This window comes from Microcebus murinus, chromosome 5 (genome assembly GCF_040939455.1).
Source record: "Microcebus murinus isolate Inina chromosome 5, M.murinus_Inina_mat1.0, whole genome shotgun sequence".
In the NCBI taxonomy this organism is placed as follows: domain Eukaryota; kingdom Metazoa; phylum Chordata; class Mammalia; order Primates; family Cheirogaleidae; genus Microcebus; species Microcebus murinus.
Window position 1 is genome coordinate 64,386,740 of NC_134108.1, and position 23,711 is coordinate 64,410,450.

Here is a 23,711-nt window from a genome sequence, read left to right on the forward strand (position 1 = left end):
GCTGTGCCCTTGGACTTCCCAGCCTCCAGAACCATGAGGCAAATAAACTTCTATTCTTTATAAATTACCCACTCTATAGTATTCTTTTATCGCAGCAGAAAATGGACTAAGATAGCAAATAAGTGATCCTACACAGCAGCCTCAGATCATTTACCATGGACCTTCAGAGTTGATTACAAACTGTCCCAAAGGGAAAGATTAAATCTGAATATTCAGTAAATTTTAAAGATAATAGACATCCTAACAAAGGTCCCCAAATACTAAGCCCTTATACAAACATGAATTTAGAAATAAGTTTTTACACACATGCCAATAAAATTGAAAGTATAATTATTTATACATAAAAATTAAATCAAGGCTAGCTTCCAATAGCTGATAGAGTGGATTAATATCATCTTCTATTTAACTTAAAGTAAACTAGAACCTGCAGTCTATAACTTTTCTAAAATGCAATGGTCCAATTTTCTGCCTTTGTAAAGAGGAAACATCAAACATGATTGAAACTTCTTTGATGATTGAAAAGCTCACAGTGCCTTGGATGGAATCCTCACTCTGAACATTCATTCTCCCTCTGCTTACACTATTTACAGAAGTAAAAGTGTAGGAAATTACAATGAATTTATACTAAAAGCAAGATATTAGCTGGAAATGTGTTTGGTACTAAAACTCTAAAATAAAGCTATTTTTTAGAAAAATCAATTCCAGTAAATTTGCTGAATATCATTATTGGGATCTATAATTACTTGGATTATAGTGAGTCAATTTTATTATATAACAATTACTTGATTATATAACTTCCATTTCTGAAAACTTTAATCATTATAAAAGGAATTAAACCAACACAATTTAACTTAAAAAGGAGGAAATTTAGATGGCTCAATATTTTACACATATTCTGTTTTTCACTTTATTGTCACAGCTTTGAAAACACAAACTGCCTGTCCGTCTCATGGAATAAGTATAACAGTGAAAGTTAAAATTCTCTCAGTCAGGAGCTATCATCTGTGAAATCTGCCTCCCAAGGAGATTCCTTCTTCCCATTACTGTGACATTTTATCTAGCAAAGCATCACTATAACATCTATTTGGTAGCTTTGTTTGTTCCTAGCTAAAATAATGGGAAACCAAATTTATTCCAGTCAAATACAAACTATTTTCCTTGTTAACTTACTGCTGTCACTGTAAGTTCCCTGGTCTAAGGACAAAAGATTATTTTTTATGTGGATCCCCCATACTATTAAAATAATGTCTGGCTTACTGTAGTACCCCCAAAATGGAACTCCCATAAACTGGACTAAATTATCTGGATGTCTGTGCTACCTATAACTCTTAAATCCCCATTGCTGGCACTTGAAATTATTTTTGCCAGACTTCATTAAGCAACACTTGCCTTCTTTTGTATATGCTTGTATTCACTCTTTCATCTCAATAAAATAATTCTAATGAAAGTAGTAAAACCTTTCCTAAAGCTAAATATGCCTTAGCTATTGCTCTAAAAACTGTCTTCTCTTTTGTTTAATTTCCCTTGATTTAACTTGAAAGGAATGAAATGCATACCGATAGAAAACATAGACACATGCTTTCTACTATGCTTTCTTGACTAAGTTCTGTTTATAAGAAAAGAAAATAATTTAAATTACACCTGGGTGATTCTCCGGAATAAAGATTCCTGATACCAACTTTTTCCCAAATTAAAAAAAATATATATTTTAATCAGAACTAAATTTCAGTGTTCCTGGTCATTGCTTGTATATATATTTTTCAAAGACAGCAAGCTTTTGTTCTTTTCTTCTATTGTAATTTGGTAATATGCAAAATGATATTATATACATTTTAGGTATACTAAAAAGAAGATTTATTTATGCAACTTTGAAGTTACAATAATCAACTCCTCTTTGGGATTTGGAAAAAATGCTAATTTGTTTATTTTATGATATTTTCACAATACCGTAGTACTATTTAAGCAGTGACCAACATTATTTTTAACACAAAATCCTTATTATAGTAAAAAATAAAATATTTGAATTTGCTACTCTCTGATTCTAAGTCATTGATGGGAAAACTGAACCAAGTTAAAATGTATATGTAGGTTACAGTTGGTCTTTATCATTATCATTTTTTAAATTTTTACTCCTCAATTTAAAGTGAAATTTGGATCAGAGCCTTAACTTTCCTTGAAACTGGGAAATGACTTTTGTAACACCAAATGAGTAAAGGTAAAATACCAATTCAACAATTAGACATTCTCAAAATCATTTGCCAAGCTGACTTTTTAAAAGAAGACTTATAATTTATTTTTCTATCTGTATATTCACACTGCCTGTTTAAGTGTGGTTTCAACATCCTTTTTCATTATCCAAGATATCAGCAATTCCCAAGACAATATTCTGTGAAGACTTCATTGTATTATCAAATCCCAGCAAGTATTTTACAAAAGATCAAAGTCATAGTTATGCTATTGGCATAAAAATAGTGGGAAGGAAGGGCATCAGATATTTCTAACCTAAACACCAACATTCTTTTTCCTTCACTGTGGTATGCCTGTCAATTCTTGATGACCTACCTTAAATAGGTTTATACACTTGAACCTTTTGCCTTATGTCTTTACAGTTCTCTGACTAAAGGCAGAATATACTTATTCCCGCGATGTTGAGACTGATGTGACATACTTGCTCAAAGGAATGTGGGAGAAGTGAGAAGGTGCTAGTTCAGACACAAGCCACAGAAGGCATCAAGCATTTCTGCTTGTCTTCTTTCCCTCCAGTGATTCACTGTGCTAAGAACAAGTCTCAGGTAGCTGCCGGCCCATGAAGAACAGAAACGCATGGGAAGTAGATGTAGCCAACTTCAGCATGGACACAAAGCCCAGCAGTGTCCCAAAGCAAAGCTGTATCTGCAGGCCTCAGGCCCAGGACTAAGAAAAAGGAGTGCCTATTGTTACAAATCACCGAGTTTGGGTTTCATTATTTTGTTAAACAGTATTCTTGCAGGAATTGCTAACTAATACAGATATTGTGTCTACATAAAGAGGAAAAAAAGGAAAATAAATGTTTTTTACAAACAATAGCTAACTTAATTATACAACAGTATAAGGGTAGCCAGTCATTTTAATAATGAAAACTATGGCATATTATTTTAGACATCTGTGAAAGATTTCTGTGAATAAATGCAAACAAAATGCACTAAAAAGGTTTGACTACAATTCTCATTGGCATTTAAAACAAAGCCTTGGGTTATAGATTCATCTATGAACAACCACGTGAGGCTAATTGGGTTTCATTCTCCAGCATCAATAATTATAATGGATAAGGTCCTTGGAAAACATAAATTAAGACAGACAGGTTGCCTGGAAGAATCTTTGAAAATTTTGTTTGCTTCATGGTACAATTAATGCCTAGGAATCAAGCAATGCCTCATCTCAACCTGACTCAAACATTGTCTAACTTCCAAAATGATGGTAACTTTTTATATCTCCTCCCACCATTTGATCTTCTGTGCCACACAAACCTTGGTATAAATGAGAGAGGTAACAGAGGGAAGATTATTAGGAGAACACAAATGTTTACCTCTTCCTTGAAGAAGTCCCTGAGTCTACCTTTACTGTGAGAAGAGAAGAGGAGAGGAGAGGAGAGGAGAGGAGAGGAGAGGAGAGGAGAGGAGGGGAGGGGAGGGGAGGGGAGGGGAGGGGAGGGGAGGGGAAACAGTGGAGGATCGGGGTGGGGGCAGAAAGGGAGACTGTTTCTTGAGAACATTCTTTTCTATTTCTCCCTGAAACAAACTGCAATCATACACACATGTATGTCCCTGGGTTCTAAGAAACACCATTGTACCCTTAAAACAAGTTTACCCCTTTGCTTACAAAATATTGTATTTCAAATTGTATTCCTGTTACTTGAAACTAATTAAGAAATTAGTTCCAGGAATAGGGGTTGCAATTGACAGGCCCCAAAATATAAAACTGGCTGAAATAAGATTAGGTAGGAAAGATCTAGGACTGAACTTAATAATTCTTATGAGCCAGAACTTAAACTATTCTCTTCAGTTGGTTAACAATTAAACTAGGTGCTCTAGAAGACTTGGTGGGAAAACATCAGAATAGTAGGGTATATATGCATTTTGTGTATAAACTGTAACCAAAGCCAGTCCTAAAAAAACTCTGAAGTGTAATAACAAAGGAACTCTGCGTGTTTACTAAGAAAAAATGTTTCTACCATAGTCAGAGATCCAAGCATGATGATGTTTGCATGGTAAAAAGCTTCGCTAAAACCCAGCAATCTCAAACTCTGTAGTACTCTAAAGCCAGTGCAACAATTGAGAGAGAGACTCTGCAGGCTGAGGAATGGGAATGATAATGTCTGGGAAAAACAAAATTTCAAAATTCTGATTCCACTCCAAATCACCTAAAATTAATCCTGAAAATGACGAAGTTACATAAGGGACACCACTCATAGGCAGATTTGAAAAAAATGTCTCCCACTCTATGAAAGCCTGTGACTTCCAATGTTTTGAAGGAAGAACCACTAATTAGGGCAAAAAATTGATATAAAGAATTCATAATCCTGGTTATAATAATTAGAAGTCATTCAGATGTTATTCAGTCTTAACTGTGGGCTTGAAGACAATGACTCCATTAGCTAATGAAGATACTCAAAATGAAATGAGGGGCAGCCAATTATAGCTTGGATATAAATCGCATGCCCACTAAATACAGTGGTGATTGATTAAAAATTAAGGCAATGTTTAGGCACTAGCATTCATACTAATAGTGAATGGATCATGAGGACAGCACAAGGAATCCTAACTGAAGCCTTCTTACCGCCAAACCTTCAAAAACAATGGACTTTAAACAACCTCTCAGCAAACAGAATTGGAGCAGCCAGTCTGATTGACTTAGCTGCCACTAAACAGAGTTCTGTGATAGGCAAAGCTCTCCTGATAGGCTCTGCAACCCTTCTATATATCCAAGAAGCCAGTTGAGGTAAAGACAGCATTGTAGATAGTTCCATAGGTTAAGAGATGTAGAAAAATCCCTGAGGGCCTGTTATTTATCTTGGAAACTCAAGAGTTTTCATGAGGATTCTGTTCTATTCAAAAAGCTGCAGTATTTTGCTCAAACTTCCAGTACTAAGCTTTGCCCAAATTCCAAAATGAGACATATGCATTTTAAAGTTTTGTGATGATATTGTATTTGATAGAAGCCAGATCTAACCTTTTCTGAATAATTTTAGAAAATGTCAATGTTTTCACATTATTAACCACAAGTTACCACAGCTTTCTTTATTGATCTTCCCTAATTCTCTGTTTTATTTATAATTTTTGGAGTACATCAATGTACATCATTTGGGCCTTTTACATTTTATACATGTTTGGCATATCTGCTAACTACTGCTAACTACTTCATATTTTATTTAGTCTTTTAGTTAAATAATTGCCAAGATGCAAGCTAGTGATGGAAGAATTTCTTGATGAAAAAAGTTAATATTTAAAAGAAATCGCACTAAAGAAGTGACATTGAAAGAGACATCTAATGCTGATTTTCAATACCACTAGCACACCCCTGACATAGAAAGGACTTGGCTAAGAATATAAGCACCTGAGATCCAAATTCAGTTTTCATTCTGCAGAAGTCCTGAAGCTTACATAAGATACTTCACCATTTGATATATCAACGTATTCATCAGAAAAGAGGTTTGGGTTGAGCAACCTCTCAGTGTGAGGTTGCTACCAGCATGAAGGATCAATCATTGAACACAAGGAACAGTATTACTATTGATAAGTGAGGGCAGTACTGATAAGCTTGAATGGGACATTTGATCTTTTAAATCTATCTGGGGATGAATATTTGATACAGAAATATTTTGGTCTCATCATTAAAAGCCTCATAGGACAGATGACTATTTCTTATCAAATTATGCCATTATTTTCAGTGTTTAAGATATGTATGAAAACTTTCTGTAGCAATGAGAGAAGTCCATGTCTGAAGCAGTGAGAAGTGAGTCCAGGGCTAGGATATTGAACTCCGTAATCTAAAATTTATGATGGGAAAGTGTTTATGGTATGTACATCAGAATGGTGAGACATAGCACACTGAAGGTGTCCAAGTCTAGAAACAGCAGAACCTTAGGTCTCAATGTTGACGAGGATGTAGCTGTGATTACTGCAGAAAGGAAGTGAGTTTGCTCTTAGCAATTACATTTTATGAGGTAGTGAAAGGGCATCCCAGGGAAAGAGCCAGTAAGAAAGCATGAAATACAGAGCTCTATAGAGAATAACAATGGATGATATAGAATGGAGACATTCAGCATAAGGGCAAAATTAGAATAGAAATAATATTTTTAAAACCAAGCATATTAAAGAACTGCGTGATGCAGAGAAGAAGAGCAGAAGGTATATAGAAAAGTTAGTCAAAGGGAAGCCAAAGGAGAGGTGGCAACCGAAAAGCATGGTGAGATTAATTATCCAGCCGAATAAAAGGATCATCCTCTCACAGGAGAGGTGAGCAGGGCTGATCTGCTGTTTTAGAACATCATTCTTAGTGAGGCCTAAAATGTAGGCACTTATTCTAGAAGTGAAATACTAAAAATTTTTCTGAGCCAAATCTTTCATTATGTCATCTTCTATTTCCTCTTTCAGGTGTACACAATTTTAAGGGAGCAAATGCACCCTGAGCCAAGGGAAATGAAGAAAAGGCGTCTATACATTGTGTAATCCTTGCTGATTGCAGAACAATTGGGCCAATTCTCTGTGTCACCGAATTATAGTGATTCTGATAGGAGATTTTCACGGCCTCATAAGAAGTTAATAGTAATCAAAGAGGTTTTCCTTCTCTTGTTAAAATAAAAAAAGTAGGTGGCTGCTGGGACAGGAAAAATCTTTCACCTGAGTGTTAGAGAGGACCAGTTTCCCATTAGCAGGGCAGTCCTGCTGGACCAGTTCATTAACCACGAATGCTTTGTTCCTTCTCAGAATGTTTTGCAGCCCTGATGAGCTTGGCTTTGAGTGCTTCCCCAGAGGAGGGAAGACTAAGTGATGGGAACACAGCAGGCTAAGCCTATGTGTTCTAAGGAGAGTGTACAGTTGCTAATAAAGTGTTTGGATTTTTCTTTTTTTCTTTTCAGGTGCAGAAAGCTCTGGGGACCCTGATGTGCTGCTTGAATATTTTGATCTACACTAAATCTATGCAGTTTTTGTGCATCTAAAAATAGGTCTTCAAGAGAATGTATTACTTAATATGTATTCAGAAAATGCGGAAGTAAAAAAAGAGCATTTTATCAAAAACAGTTAGAAGTAAGTGAATCTGTAATGACCTGTGTCGAAAAGAGACAGAATCATAGAGTTAGAACTATTGAATGAGACCTCAAGAGTCCAACCTCCTATCTCATTCATAGACAACACCTCAGATGGTAGCCTCCCCTTAAACATACATGATGAGAAAGAAGGCCCCACCTCTCAATATAGCTCTTTTATTTTTAACCATTTCTCATTATTCTATCATCTAACCACTGGTCTCAATTTTGCTCTCTGGGTTCCATAACACAAGTCTAATCCCTAAGCTATGTTCTTCTTTAGCTTTAGTTCCACCTAAATTATGCCCTATCATTGCTAGTCTTAATCCCCTTACTAGAGAAAAAAGAAAACTTATTTCAAATAATCCAAGATTCACACATTTCCAAGAGAAAGCTAATTAGAAAAGCAGAGGTGCAAGTATTTTTTTTAATTATTCTGTTCTCTTGTATATTTTAAAGTATTAACAGAAATACTAAAATTTAGGCATAATTATCCACTTTCCATATGCAATCTTCAAATGCAATCATTTACATTCCCACATCAAAGTTTATTGACTAGGCAACTATCTGTGGATTCAAATAAATGATTAAATTCACCCAAGCCCTGAGGCAGCATAGATCATTGCTAGAGTACGTGGTTCTCCTTTTGCTTAGGATCTAAATGAAATAGACCTATGTTAAACACATTTTTCAAGGAAAAAGGGAAGAGATCTCTATATGTTGCTCAGATTTAAAGGAAAACAAAATGAATATTTAAAGATCCAGTTTATCTTTACATCCTGACTTGGCATCTTTGAAGGAGCAAGAGAGCCTGATTTGGAAAAGCTACATGAAGAGCAGGCTCATGATAGGTTTCCTTAATCCTCCATGGATAGAAATGTTGGACATGTAGCTTCTCCTACATCTTTTAGAGATGCCCCATTTGGGTTACATAGGAAGATGTGCTGTTTCCTATGCCTGAGAATGAAGTATTATAGCAGAGTTCCATGTCCACACAGCTCATTAGACCAATGGAGGGTATGACTTGGGGCGGGGAGAAGGATGTCCTGCTACACTGTGAGTGGAGGCACATGCCTGTTATCCCCACAGGGAGGCCCTGAGAGCAGCCTAGACCCAGCAACTTTGTAGGAAAACATGTGCTGAGAACTATTGATATCCCTGGAGCTACGGATGCCCCCAGTTGATTTTTATCATCTATTCCTTTCTATGATAGTGTTACTCTCTTCATTTGACTTTTGGAAGAATCAATCAAATAATATGTAATGGAAAACTCCCATGTGTCAGGCTCCTGGGAGGGTACAGGGCCACAAAATTCAAAGAGTCATAGTCTATGCCTACAGATTAATGAATAATTAAAGATTTCAGAATCTTTAATACTTAAAAGCATATGGTGTACCTCTAAGCCACACCAGTTTGTTCTTTCTGATATGTATATTATTTTTAACATGTAGAAAAATTCGTGGAGAGTGATATACCATTAGAGCTAAAAGAGATGTTTTAAAAGCTAACTTAGCTGTGGTTCAATTGTGTCTAATCCATATTCAGCTAATAATTATTTAGGGTCTCTTGAAGGTCTATTTATAAGTACTCTTGCTTCATTTAATTCTCTCCACAAATCTATGACACAGATTGTTTTAATCTCCATTTAATAAACAAAAGAAAACCCTGTTCAGGTGAACAAAGGAAAGTATGTGTTGCCCAAGATCACAGAGTAAGATTTTTAGACTGGTAATTTTGATAGTCACATGTTAAATGATATTAAATATGTATATAATATATATATATATACATATAAATCAAAAAATATTTTCACTTGATACTTTCAAACTGAGCTTTCAAATGTTATATAGTCTAACATTCTGTTTACATGCTTAGTACATATTGATGTTAACACTGTTGAAATATTTATTATAGTAGTAGCTAAGTACATATAATGTTTTAAAATTTTCAGAATACTATTATATACATTATCATAGTCAATGATCATACAAATAATACTATGATTAATAACTACTTTTTATTGTCAAGAATTTTGCTAGGCACTTGGGCATGCTAAGATAATCAAAGCAGATTTTATATTTACATTTCACAGAGGAAGAAACTAAGAACCTGAGATCTAAAATAACTTGCCCAAGATGACAGGACAAATAAGCAGTGGGACTAGCAAGGGCTCAAATCCAAATCTGCTGGCTTCAAAACATGTGTGTGCCAGACTAAACGTGTGAATAGAGATTTGACATGTTATGGAATGTATACCCTTGATCACCTTTCTCAGCCAGCATAAAATGTATCAGAAATTATTATAAGCCTGGAAAATAGCTTTTACCACTAAAATGTTGTGTTAAATATTTAAAATTCAACAGTGGCAAGGATCCTAGAGTTTCAGTTTTGCTGCACAGACTTTAGTCATGAACTTTCTGTTCACCAGGGAAGCAGTAACATTCTGGGTGAGATTAACTTTGTCTGCATATGAAATGAACCCAGAATCATGTATCCTCCCTCCCACCCCCTCATCTCCTCCCATCCCCCTGCTTCTGCCTCAGCCTCCCGAGTAGCTGGGACTACAGGCATGGGCCACCAGGCCCAGCTAATTGTTTCTATATATATTAGTTGGCCAATTAATTTCTTTCTATTTATAGTAGAGACGGGGTCTCATTCTTGCTCAGGCTGGTTTTGAACTCCTGACCTCGAGCAATCCGCCCACCTCAGCCTCCCAAAGTGCTAGGATAAAAGGCATGAACCACTGCACCCGGCCTGCATTGAGCTATTTTCACAAACAGGTTATTTAAACAAAAATTTTAGAGGAGCAGTCTAACATCAAGGAAGCAAAAACAAAAAAAGGAAAAATCAAATAGCATTTAGATAAATACCTGGCCTGTCCTGGCATGCAAAAATAGTTGCACAGACTAAGCATTCTGTAATATGGCTATGGTCTGCTTGGGACTGCAACTGTATTTTGATGACAAATTCAGAGAAACAGAAGGTGTGGTTGTTGCAAGCTTGACTTTTCTTTTCTAATAACCTTTGCTCTGCTTCAGGATTCCTGACTTCTATGGTAGTGGTAGGGTTTAATATTTTATAGAGTGAGATCATTTTAAAAATACTGCTATGCAGGCAATTAAGATTAAAGTCAACTTCCCTTTCACACTCCCTAGTAATATGCTTCTGTATCCATAAGATAAGAACTTGAGAAATGGCTCACTGGGACAGGCCAATAAGCCTAGAGACCAGGATTGCGTCTCTGACAGTGACAGCAAAGGGATTGCATGGTTACCCTCCATGACATTACCCTGAAGAAACAGGAGATGTATATTAAGAACACCTGATGACCTTTAATAAACCGTTATGGATCTAACATCTAAGAATTTATCTAAATCCTTTGTGAACTGATGCATTTATTTGGTTTCTGATGCCTTTGTTGTGTTAGGCAGCGTTGGACTAGAAGTGAAACATCCTTTGTTTTAATCCAAACTCTTTCACCTACAGGTTAAATAAACTTGGGGAAATCCTTTTGCTTCTCAGACTGTCTGTTTATATGTAAGAAGCAACAAATCATTATCTTGCCTATATAAACAAATTTCAAATGATTATTCTAAAGAACAAATCAGAAATTAATGTGAAAAGGCAATGATCCAAATATAATAGTAACATTCTAATTACCTTATGAGATTCTGAAGCTTGTCACCAGAAGCTAGCTTCTGACGACTTGGAAGAGATCATGGACACCAAAATTTGGAGTTCTCACTAAGCCATCTTTCAGATAATTAAGAATGTTAAATAGGAGCAGACACAGTTATATTTTTGGAATCAACAGTTGTTAATTTATGTCACTCAGGGAAATACACTTTCATCTTTGCTTTTTTTTTTTTTACTAAAATTAAAAATGATTTGTTCAAAAAAAATTATTAAATAATTACCATGCCCATTGGCTGCTGTTCTTATAACAAGTAATGTTTACATGGTTTTGTGTACCTATATATAGTACTGATTTTAAAAGTAGAACTCAATGTGATTTTTAAGATTCAAGAAGTTTCTTTCCTCACATGTTTATTCATCCTTCAAAAAACCCAATATTGGAGTAAAGAATAATGTTTTTTCAGAAACCATGTGGATTTTCTACAAAGAAGAAATAAAAGTTAAATACTAAAAAGGTCTCTGAAAAAGGAAAGAGAGTCTGTTCTTGAGAAAGAAGAAACACAGAGGTAGAAGTACTCCCTCAAACAGGCATATATGATTCAATCAATTTCCAAAAGATTCACAATGATTCAAGTCATTAAATAAATTTTCAAAATTTCAACTGTCTTGATCCAGTCATAGGATCTCTTACCTTCTTCCAAGCAGTTCCCAAACTGTAATTTTCTGTCAGTTATCCACACTTTAGCATTTTTGACATGTACTGACCTTTCCATATTAATAACTTCTTTACTGGATTTACAATTTTGCTAATACAGCTGTCAGGAGTGTGTTGTTGTAAGATGTGGGGATGAAAGAGGTCAGCAGTTTCAGTAACACCCTTTTTAGTAAGATCATGAATTTGTAAAGATGGTGAATAACTATAGCCAACTCTCCTAGATAATTTAAACTGGGAAATGTGAGAAGAGACAGTAGGACATTGCAGATTAATGTGTCTTAAAGAGCTCAGAGAGCAGATTTAGGGAGAAGGGAAGATTAAAAATTCCTGGAAGATGAAGCTGCTGCTTCTTTAAAGAGCAATGAATGAAAACCCCTAAAAATTATCTTTTTCATTTTTATCCTTGCCAAGATCTTTGCTCTTTTAAAAATCAAGTACAATATTTTGCCCCCAGTGATCTACTCTGTGATTCCACGTTGCTAATGATCACCCCCTCTGCTTTCAGTGAAACATACATGAGGTAAACTCAGGAAGATAACAGGGGAATTCCTTTGAAGCCTGCACAGTGCCTTCAGTGTTTTAAGATCTACTCTATTAAGCTACCCTGTGTGATGGGTCAACATACCATATCTGAGACAATTAGATTCAAAGCATGCTAACTGTCTTATCACATCTTGCAATCTTTAGCCAAGTAGCATTTAGCATCATCATCTTAGTTTCTTCATTGATTTTAAGACCAAGTCACAAGAACAACCTTATCTGTTTTTAATTGCTCTGCCCAGTCTCTAAAATATCGGTAATTGTTTTATACTTGAATCAAATTTATTAACAGGCATATGGTTATAATAGAGAAATCACTCCAGCTGGCAAAGCCCTAAGCTAAGCCCACACTAATTTGATCATTTGCAAATCATTCTTACTTGAATGTTTTCTTAGCACAGCTTAATTATGACTCAACTCAGTCCAAAGTACAATGCACTTCCTGGGAAAAGAAGAAATTGAGAGCTCTCAACACAAGTAGGGCAAACTTTTTTATTCATGTAGATCTCTCCTGCACAACTGAACATCTGCTAATAAATGTGTTTCCAGTCTCCATGATAGCTTTTACCTTCATCATTCAAACCTGGCAATGAAATTACATCAACTGAGAATTCATGTTATTTACTCATTGCTAACCATTACCATACCATTAAAATTTTATCCTATAATACCCTCTGGAAAATTAGAAATGTTTATAAAACTAAATGCACAAATAAGACAGGGAGACATTTTGCCTTTTTTCCCCAGAAGCTCTTTGACAGGTGGTCACCTTGAAATTATGCTGTGATAGTACAGCCGATTTTTTAAAAAATGGTCTTGATACAGAAGGTAATCAAGAGCTCTTGGGAGCTAGCTCTGCATTTTTCTAAGCAATCTTTTCTGCAGTTTAAATGTGTTCATACAAATCTTAAATGACATATAAAGCAATTTTTCCCTTCAAACTATGTAGATCAGTCATAGCATTATAATTAAATGTCACCGAATGGCAAATAATTATCTTACTTAAATGGTTAATATAGGAAAAATCCATCAACTATCAGTCTTGAATATGTAAACGTGGTACTTGAGGCTGTATTGATATAATTAAACTTAAAAGCAGATTTTATTTGTGTGGCCCCACCTGCCACTGACAAATTGAGTTTGAGAACCTGTATTTGAGTAGAGGTCACAAACAGTCCGCATGACTTCAGCTCTCCTTCAACGCACCCCTGCTTAGATAAGTATTCAGGTATAAAAACCCTACACTCTCCAAAAAGAGGTCCATGTAAAGGAGCTAGGAAATTTAGGATTATTATCAGTCTCTCTGCCACCCTTTTTCTTTCTCTTCCAACCGTTTTCTACTGCCTTGGCAGATTCTTGAAGTTTACCCCGCTAAACAAAAGAGGCCCTGTTCACCTCTTCCATGGGATAAGGACTATACTAGGCGCATTGATCATTTCTGTAGGTTAAAAAAAAACAAGCAAACAAAAAAAAAAAACTGCACAGCTCCTATCTTTCAGAATGTTACTTAACTTTGCTGAGGCCTACTGAAAAATCCAGTGATTACAATGTGATGTGGTACCACACTGTCAAATCTCTCTCTTCAGCATTATTTCCTTCTTCCTTATACTGAAGACCATTATTATCTGATTCTACTGCTCAGAGTGGCTGCATTACTCATGAAGAACATACATTCCTAGGAAGAAATAAGGAGTTTGGGAGCAAATCCCTGAAGTTCTTTGCATAAATATCTCTCCTCTGACAGGGCCTATGGCCCTTCTGCAAACTCAATGCTCTGGTCCTGCCAGGAGCATCCACAGTAAATGCAGGGAAGAAATGCCAATTAGACAATTGGGCCGCATTGAAATAGCTATGATACACACTGTCTATATCATTCCATATTCCTGACCTCGATTCTGCTTGATCAATTAGGGCAAAGGATCTGCAAAATGAAGAGCAAAAGAAAACAGATTAAAAAATATTACCCAGAGCAGAAGAAGGGCATTTTCCCCCTTAGTCATTCTTGTTGAAGAGTTTGTTTCAATCCACAGGGGGAGAAACCTGAACCATATGCTTACAAACATGTACAATGTATGCGTTAGAGATATTAAACAAGCAAGACTCCTGGGTGTAGAGTAAAATGATGCCCCCCCCCAACAGTTCTTTAAAATATATTTAGTGGAGAAAGTTTCTTCCTTGTACCTGGATAAAAATTCCCATTATCCCATAACTTTTTTCAGCACTCTTAGGCAACAAACAGTCCCATAGTTTAATGACAATTCAATCCCAATTCGGTTATAAAAAATATCTAGTCTTAAAATTAATCAAACTTATTCTGAAGTTAGTTCCTTTCCTGTTATTCACCAAACTTTTACCCAGCAGTATATCAGGGCAGAGGATTGCGGTCCTTCCTTCTTTTCCTGCTTTATGCTTCATCCCCTCTCCTTACTGTCCCAAGTGTGGTGGTGCTTAATCACATCCCAAGCAGGCATAAATGGGGAGGGAGCAAAGGTAAAGGAAGAAAAGTTCTTACTTTATGGGTATTTTGTTAAGTTGACTTTACACTTCCCAGACATGGCATGTATTTAATGTTGACTACATGTTTGGTGAATGATTTTACAGTTTTTTTGAAGATCTCTTAACTGAAATTTCTTTGATATAATTAAGGAAGAGTCCTTAGATTGATCCATTAGGACTCTAGAATTTTCTCTTTTTGCTGAGGTTTATTTTTGTTTCTATGGGCAGCCCTCCTACAAAAACCCCACACTGCTTTTCTCTGTCTCTCTCTCTGTGTGTCTCTGTCTGTCTGTCTGTCTGTCTCTCTCTCTCTCTCTCTCTGTGTGTGTGTGTGTCTGTGTGTGTGTGGGGGGGGCATATTATACATATTATAGAAAACATACATGGACTACATCATTTTAAACAAACTCTGGGAGTGCAGGCCAAACTTTGCATAGCAGCAATTTTTATCTTCATTTCCATCTTCAAGGTAACTGACCAGGACATTCTCCCAGGAGAGGGTAAGACACTGATCCATGGTGATGGCCACATTCTAGGCGACACATGTTAAGTTCTCTTAGGAATTCTGGTGGAGCCTTCTAATCAGACTTGGGGTGAGTAAAAGTCACATCACAGCTCTGGCGAAAGAACTCTTCCTCAAATCCTTTTCTTTTATCTCTATAATCCCAATCCTTTTATACCCTTGTTTTAGATATCTGGTTCTGTGCTTGAGTAGAAAATGGGAATGGGTTTTCATTTCTAAGTGGAGGGATTGACCTTAGCTAGGAGTGCAGACAATTCATCCATAATTGCTTAAATTGGGTTCCCCTGAAGAAAGAGTTAGAGATAAAAATTTTGTGTAGGTAGTTTATTTGTTATTGAATCCTAGGAAGCAGAAGTGAGGAATTTAGAACAATAAGTTAAGGAAAGTAAAAAATATCCAATAAAGGATGTCATTAAGCCAGCTATCAATTTGGGAAACTGAGGCTCAGTTCTTCTAGGCTGAGTATCCATGTAAAATGGACATCAGAATTGTCTCACTGAAGAACAAAGAAGCTGTGACCTGTTGGTGGAAGGATGTCCATCTGAGAATAAGTCCTCTAAATGCACTGTATTGTAGGAAGTAGTTTTAAAGATTGGCTGAAATTTAAATTGAGAAAGGAAGGAAGGGATTTGAGGGACAGTTAAGAAATAGTAGGACTGGATAGAATTATTATAAGGAATTAAAAATGTAGGACATAATTATGAGAGAATGGGAGACTTGAATGAAATAAGGTTATAGACATGTGGCCATTACTAGTCTTGTAAAGGACTAGTGTAGGGCAGTGAAATTGAATGACTAAGATAGAGTAGGAGACAGAATCATTGGAGAAGCAGAGGTTAAACTGAAAAGCCAGTGTATTGAAAGATCATCTACTTGAATATTAAATCCCCCCAAAAATCAACATAAGGGTCATGTTGGAGAAACCAACAGATTTAATGAGCTAGGAACTAAATCTTCAAATAAAAGAAAGGAAGAAAGGATAGCATGCAATGACATACCACAGGGTTAAGAAATTGTTTGGAACTACAGAAGTATGGTGGTAATAGAAAACAGTGACATTTGTGTTGATTTTATTATTGTTTTTAAATTTTCTACAGACAACGAACGCCCTAAATACCTGGACCTTGAGAGGACTGCATCCTCACTCACCATGACACATCTCAGAAAGTATATGGTATATACTGATGACATGAGGTTTTTCCTTAAATGTTACTATTGGCAGAGAGCATTTTCTAGAAGCAACAGTCAGGACTGACAAATATACACAAATCATCCCTAGACAAAGTAGTATGAAAAGTGTAGAGGAGTCTACTTGAAAGAGGTTACACAAGAGGCAATATTCCAGGGCCCAGCCAGAAATAAAAGTTGAAGTACTAATTACTAATTGTGACTCTTAGCACAGTGAGGTTATTTGAGGGGCCAGGAGTGTGGAGGTGCTATTAGAAAGCCGTGAGAGGGCTTCACAGGTGGTGGTATCTCTACGGACCTGTTGGAATTAGAGTCTGGGAGGTGTTACTAAACCTAAACTATTAAAGAAAGAAAATTAGTAGCTTAAAATCTACCCACAAAACAATACCAATAAATCAGACCCAGAAGGTTTGGCAGCTGAGTTCTGCCAGTCTTTCAAAAGCCAAATGATCCTTACTTGATAAACAACATTCCAGAGAGCCAAAATAAGAGGAAAGCTCCACCCAAATAGGTGAGTTCCATAACAGAAAGAAAAACATAGGCAAACCTCACTTCCCAAATTAGAAGCAAAAATACTATAAAAAATTAATAAGCCTCATCTATCAATATTTTTAAAATCACAATAAGGCAGAGTTTATCAAATGAATGGAAGAAAGGTTAGTGACATGAAACTTATTCACTATGTTATTAAAAGAGAAAAATAAAAAGCTTGTAATTATCTCAACAGATGCCCAACATTTTGATAAAATTCAACATTCTTTTAAGATTAAAAAACAGCAAACTAGGAGTAGGATGGAACTGCCTTAAGCTTAAATAGGTTATCAAAAGCCCATAGCAACTTTTATTCTTAATTACATGCATAACAAGTATGAGCATAAGTACAACTCTTTGGATAAAATAACCAAACAATTTAATTTTGTTTTACTATCAACTCTTGGCCCTTTACTTTTTTCCTGTGAGTTTTAGTCTCAATTTCTTGAGTTTTGATAGCTAAAAAATTACATTATGTATTTTACATGAAATTACATTGAATATATAGATTTATTTGAGAATTGTTACCTTTACAGTATTTATTCTGCCTAAAGAGGAATCAGAATGATCTTCTATTTTTCTAGATCTTCTGTTAGGTCCTGCAACAATGTTAAATTTCAAAGTTTTTAAACCTCATAAATTAGAATTATTCTTATAAATTTAATTGTTTTTATTGCTATTGCTAATGGCGTATGTACTAAAATTTCATTTTTAACATGCTATTGCTAGATACAGAAAAGACATCAATTTTTGTATACTGATCTGTTTTCATACAAGCTTCTAAATTTTATTAATGAAAAAGGTTGCTATAGATTTTCTTGGAATTTCTATATAGACAATCAGTACAAAAGGAGGGTTTCATTTCTTCTTTCACAAAATATCTGGTTGTTATTTCTTTTTCTGATTTACTGCCTCTATTTGATAAGTGTGGAGGAGAAGCAGTGGGTGATAGTGGTCAGTCTTGCTTATTCCTGTTTATTGTGTATATTTGTCATTCCTTTGTCCAGCTAACACCTGAGTCTCACTCCTATTAGAAATCCTAGTGAGAGGCAGAGACCATCCTTAAAAATGAAAGCTAAAAATGTGAGATGTTCATTTTTCTAGCACTAGGCCACTAGAGCAAAGTTCAGGTGGCCTAATTTCCTCCAATCAGATGTACTCTCTGCCAAATTTGATGAGTCAACTAATTACAAGCAAGTAGCAAGGACAGCATGGCACTTTTTCTGTGACCATGCAGTGATAGTAACTACAAAATCAAGTTTGCAATAAAGAAATGATTATGGAGCAGGTAACAGGTGCTGTACTCTAACATAGTTCCTGTGCAAACCAGGAACATTTGACAATGAAGTGCTCTCAAAGGAGTCAACAATTTTTCTAGGTTTCTCAGAACATTTTTGAAAACTTAACTTCCTTTTTAAATGAACCAGATTTCTATTAACAACCCTGAATAATAACTAGATTTTAAGGAAATGCTCTTAATGCCACATGATATTGAAGGCAAGTATTTATCATTTTATGGGAATTCACTTTTATTCCAACCTTAATGGTAAGTTTTTTTTATAAAATCACAAATTACTGATGAATTTTATAAATGTTTTATGCATCTTTTTGGATGCTTGCATTATTTCTTCCTTAATATGTTACTATAGGGAATTGACAGAAGAGGGTTTTTGCTATTAAACTATCCTTGCATTCCTATGAAAATTTTTCATCATCATTATACTCGTTTTTGTTTTGTTGCACATTTCATTGTAGAAACAATTGCCATATTCAGTTTATTTTTGACATACTTAGAATTTTTTTATATTCATAAAGGGAGGTTGATCTATAATATTTGGTTGTGTTGCCTTCATCTAGGATGGATTTCAGTGTTATATTGCCTCATAAAACAAGCTGGAGACTTTCTCTCCATATCTGTTTCCTCAAATAATTTATATAAGTTTTTCCCAAAAGTGTATTATAATTAGCCTGTAAAATCATCTTTAACTAAAGGCAAATTTTTCCCCAATTTATTTAATGGTAATTATTGCATTCAAATGTTTTCTTTCTTTTCTGGACTGCTTTTAGGAAATTGCATAATTTATAAAAATGTTCTATTTAATCTAGAATTTTAAATTTATTTCCAAAAGTTGTTCAAAGTAATCTCTATGATTTAAAAACACATTGTATTTTTTGTTTTTTAATAACAGGCCAAATGATTGCCCATTTTTATTATATTGTCAAAAAAGCTTTTTTATTTCTTTTCAATTTTTCCTTTATCTCCTTTTAAATTTATTTGTGATCTTATTTTTCTTACTTTATTTCATGTTTCTTTTGACTAACTTACTAATCCTTTATTTTTATATTCATAAGTTGATTGCACATTAATTTTATTTTTGTGTCATTTATGGTTAAATTGTCTTCTGTTCTTTACTGTAGCTACCAAGACATTTGTTAAACATTAGAATGTTGGTCTTTTGGAGTGAATTTTCTCTTTTCTATGTGATTGCTTTTTAAATTTTTCTAATTTTATTATTCTGTAGTTGCACAACAAAACAACTACATATGGATTTATTTTTGTTTATTCATTTTGTATTTCTTTCATGGTTCTCTATGGTGCTACAAAATTCAGAGACATTCTATTTTCTATTTCTCAAGTTCCTTTTATGAATATGGTCTACCTTTATATTCAGTCCTCCATATTTTTAAACTTGTTTCCTGAATTTTTAACATTTTTTTCTCTCTCTGCTACATATTAATTGCCTCAGGTCAATATATTAATCCACTAACTTTTTGACTTTGTTCATTGCACAATCTACTACATAAACTGTCCTTTGAGTTTTAAATTCAGTAACTACATCTCCTGTGTGTGAGTGCGTTCACATGTGCTCCATTTGGCTTGTGTTATTTTTTATGTAAAACCACCAGAGTGTTTACTTATTTGTTTGTTTTGACTCCATGTCACTTTCTTTTGTTATAGCTTCAATGCTTTCTTTTAAAAATCTTTTAAAACATATGAATTCTATCAGTTTTTCACTCAACTATTTCAGGTACTTAGAAATAGAAACTAAGGGCTCTATTTCTTAGAGTTTATCTTCCAGTTATTTCTATCTCCTGATTCTCATGGTTGATTGTTTCCTTTTCTGTTTTGTAACTTTAGTTTTTAAACTACCTTTAGGCCAGGATTGTTTTTCTCATATGAGAATTTCATGAAGCCTATATTTCTGAACCATTTTTGTAACAGTTTTGCATTTGCTTTTAATGTATCATCACAGAATATTGCTAGCACAAGTCCAATTTCATGGTGATTTCTAAGCTTAGAGTTTGACCTATCACTTTGTTAATATTGTCACATCAAATCCAGGAGAGATGCAATTTCAGGCACTTATTTCTCACAGAAATATTTCACCATGTAAAGCATAACAGAGAAGGATTCCATATTTTCTTAAATGTTTTAGAGCCGTGATCCTTCTGGGGCCCCTGTTGATGAAGGATTCCTAGTTTGATTGTTCTATCTTGCAAAGCTCTGAAGTCTCTTTCATGTTCTTATGTGGGATTTAAAGACCCAGAAGGAAATTCAGCTTCTTGCTATGATGGAGTGTCTGGTATCAGAACAATCAGAACAACTTCCCCACTATGGTAGCCAAATATTGAAAGAAAGAGAGGGAGAGAGGAAGCGAAGAAGAGATAAAAAGAGAAAGGGAGAGAATAGAAAGATAAAAGCATGATGTTAATATCAAATCCTGGTAAGAAAATTATAAGAAAAGATAATATTCAATATGTCTCACAAATGTAGATGCACAATGTTAAACATAACAATAACAAATTTTGATAAAAAATGTATAAAAATCTGTCTATATACCTTCCTAGTACTATATTAGGAAAATTGTTTTATTCAGAAATATAAGGTTACTTTAATATTTATAAGTTAGCCAATGTAATTAATCACACTAATCAAATAAAAGCAAAAATCATATAATCATCTCAATAAGTGCAGAAAATCATTTGGTAATATTTAACATCTATTCATTATAAAAATTATCAATAAACTAAAAATGGAAAGAACATTTCTCAATCTAATAAATGCAATAAAGGACAGCTAATAAAAAACATGTGTGGGGAGAGGCAAAGATATAAAATATAACCAAAATGTTAAGAAAAAAAGAAAAACAAACATTTGTTGGATGTGGGGCAGGTGGGGGGGATGGGTATATATATACATGGTGAGTGTGATGCACACCATCTGGGGGATGAACACGCTTGAAGCTCTGCCTTGAGGGGGGAGGGGAAACAAGGGCAATGTATGTAAGCTTAACAATTGTACCCCCATAATATTCTGAAATTTAAAAAAAGTAAAAAAAAAATATGTGTGTCTATATACGTAGATATAAACACACATACATACATACATATATCAAGTATCATGCTTAGTGGTGAAACATTGGAAGAATTTTCTATTATATTATGGATTAAGACAAGGATAACTACTTCTATTTAACACTGCACTTGAAGTCCTACCCAGTGCAGCAAGGGAAAAAAAGTAAATAAAATATTTATGAATTGCAAAAGTAGAAATAAAACCATCATTGTCAAATTTCTTGGGTATTTATAATATACAGTTTTAAAATATTTACTTATAAACTATTTGAATTTTTAAGAGATGTTAGTAAACTTGCTGTAATATCAACATACAAATTTCTATTTTATCTTTATATATTATATACAATCAAACATTTAAAAGTTACCACTTCCTATTGATATACAAAATATACCTAGAAATAAATATAATATAATATGTATAAGACCTCTACACAGAAAAAAAAGAAAACAATAACAAAAAACCAGAGTAATTACAGAGTTCACTTTGTATTTTTCTTTCTTTCAAAGATAAGAGCCCTGAGCCAACTATTTTCTAATGCCTTGAAACTAATACTTCTTGTATTTTATCCAGTGTTAGGATTTGTTACAGCAATATAAAGCCTATAGCTGATGTTTCTTCATGACCAGAACCAAAAGTCACTGATTATCTATATAGAAAAAAAGTGCATCCTGATTCTACTTCATAGCAATCATAAAAATGATGGATTGCAGATATAAATATGAAAGGTGAAATAGTAAAACCTCTAAAAAAAAAAAATGTAGTAAGTAAAGATTTTGTAAACAAGACACAAAAACATGACCATAAAGGAAAAATTTATAAACTTAACTTCATCAAAATTAAAAAGTAAAATGCAATCTGCAAAGTAAAAGAAGTTTTCAAAACACATGTTTATCAAATATGTTATGTTAAAAATGTTAAGAATACATGCAAATATATAAGAAAAAGAAAACTCACCTATTTAAAAAAAAGATGAAAATTTAAGCAAACACTTCATGAAAGAGGACATCTAACTGGTTAATAAGCATATGAAAGGTGTTTTGTCTCATCATATATTTGGAAAAATGCAAATCAAAATCACAAAAAATATGACTACATACCCATAAAATATTTAAAATGAAAAAGCAATGATCTAATACAATATGACAAAGATCTAGAACAACCAGAATTCTTACACGTTTTTGGGGAGATATAAAGTGGTATGATCCCTTTAAAAAATTGTTTGGCAATATCTACTATACTGGAACACATATATATTCTATGACTTCATAATTCTACTCCTAAGTATATTCTCAATATATGTTGACCAAAACATGTATAAAAATTTCAGAATTATTGGTAATATTCTCAAACTGGAAATTTTCCAAATTTTGGTTAACAATAAATTTATTCTGGTATATTTAATCCAACAGAACATTACATAGCAGTGAAAAATAACAGCTTATATATTTAACAACATGTATAAGTTTCACAGACTTTTGAATGAAAGAACGTAGGCACATATATACTGTATATTCCAGTTACCTAAAGTTGCAAAACAGACAAAAGCAGTCTACAGTGATAGACATACCTGCCATCTGAAAGGAAATAAAGACCAGAAAAGCATGCAAGGAAAGCTTCTGGGATGTTCATAATATTTTCTAACTTTATCTGGACAGTGGGTACACAAATGTTATTGTTGTAAAAATGCACCAATCTTTACAATTTATTCATTTTAAAATATGTACCTCACACTTCAATAGTAACAAACATAAAGACAAAAAGAACAAAGAGTCATTCTTGCACTGATAGTTCCTGACAGCTGTCAGCCATTGTATTATTCACTATGTCTTTGCCCTACTTGTGCCCAGCTCCTACTCTGATTTTGACACTTGGAGATATACCTTCATTTCTTACCATATAATCTGTGGATCATATATTGCTACAAATTATAAAGGATTTTTGATATTTATTAACAGTTTATCTTTGCTTGATAGTCCGTTTATTCAGGAACAGAAACTGCCTGTAAGAATCTAAATTGATTTAATCTGTCTCAAGTATAGTTTGACAGTTTTAGCAAAAGCCTTACACATGTTCATCTCATTCATTTTCCTCATCCCTTTTCATGATCCCACTTCCATGAATTTTAGATTGAGAAATTATTTGATTATGTGTGTAGGTATACACATTATCAAAACAAAAAAGTTACACTACCCAAACAAAAACATATCTTAGAAAACAGCTTAATTGTTAAACTTGTTTACATAAATTATAGTATATACTTAAAGTGAGTGACTAGGCAGACATTAAAATGATGATGTCAAACTATATTTAGTGAGAGTATTTTTCATAATATATTGTTGTTAGCAAAGGGAACACAAGACAACATATAATATTTCATTAAAAAATAGATAAATATTAATGAAAGATATGAACAAAATGCTGACAATAGTATTTCTGG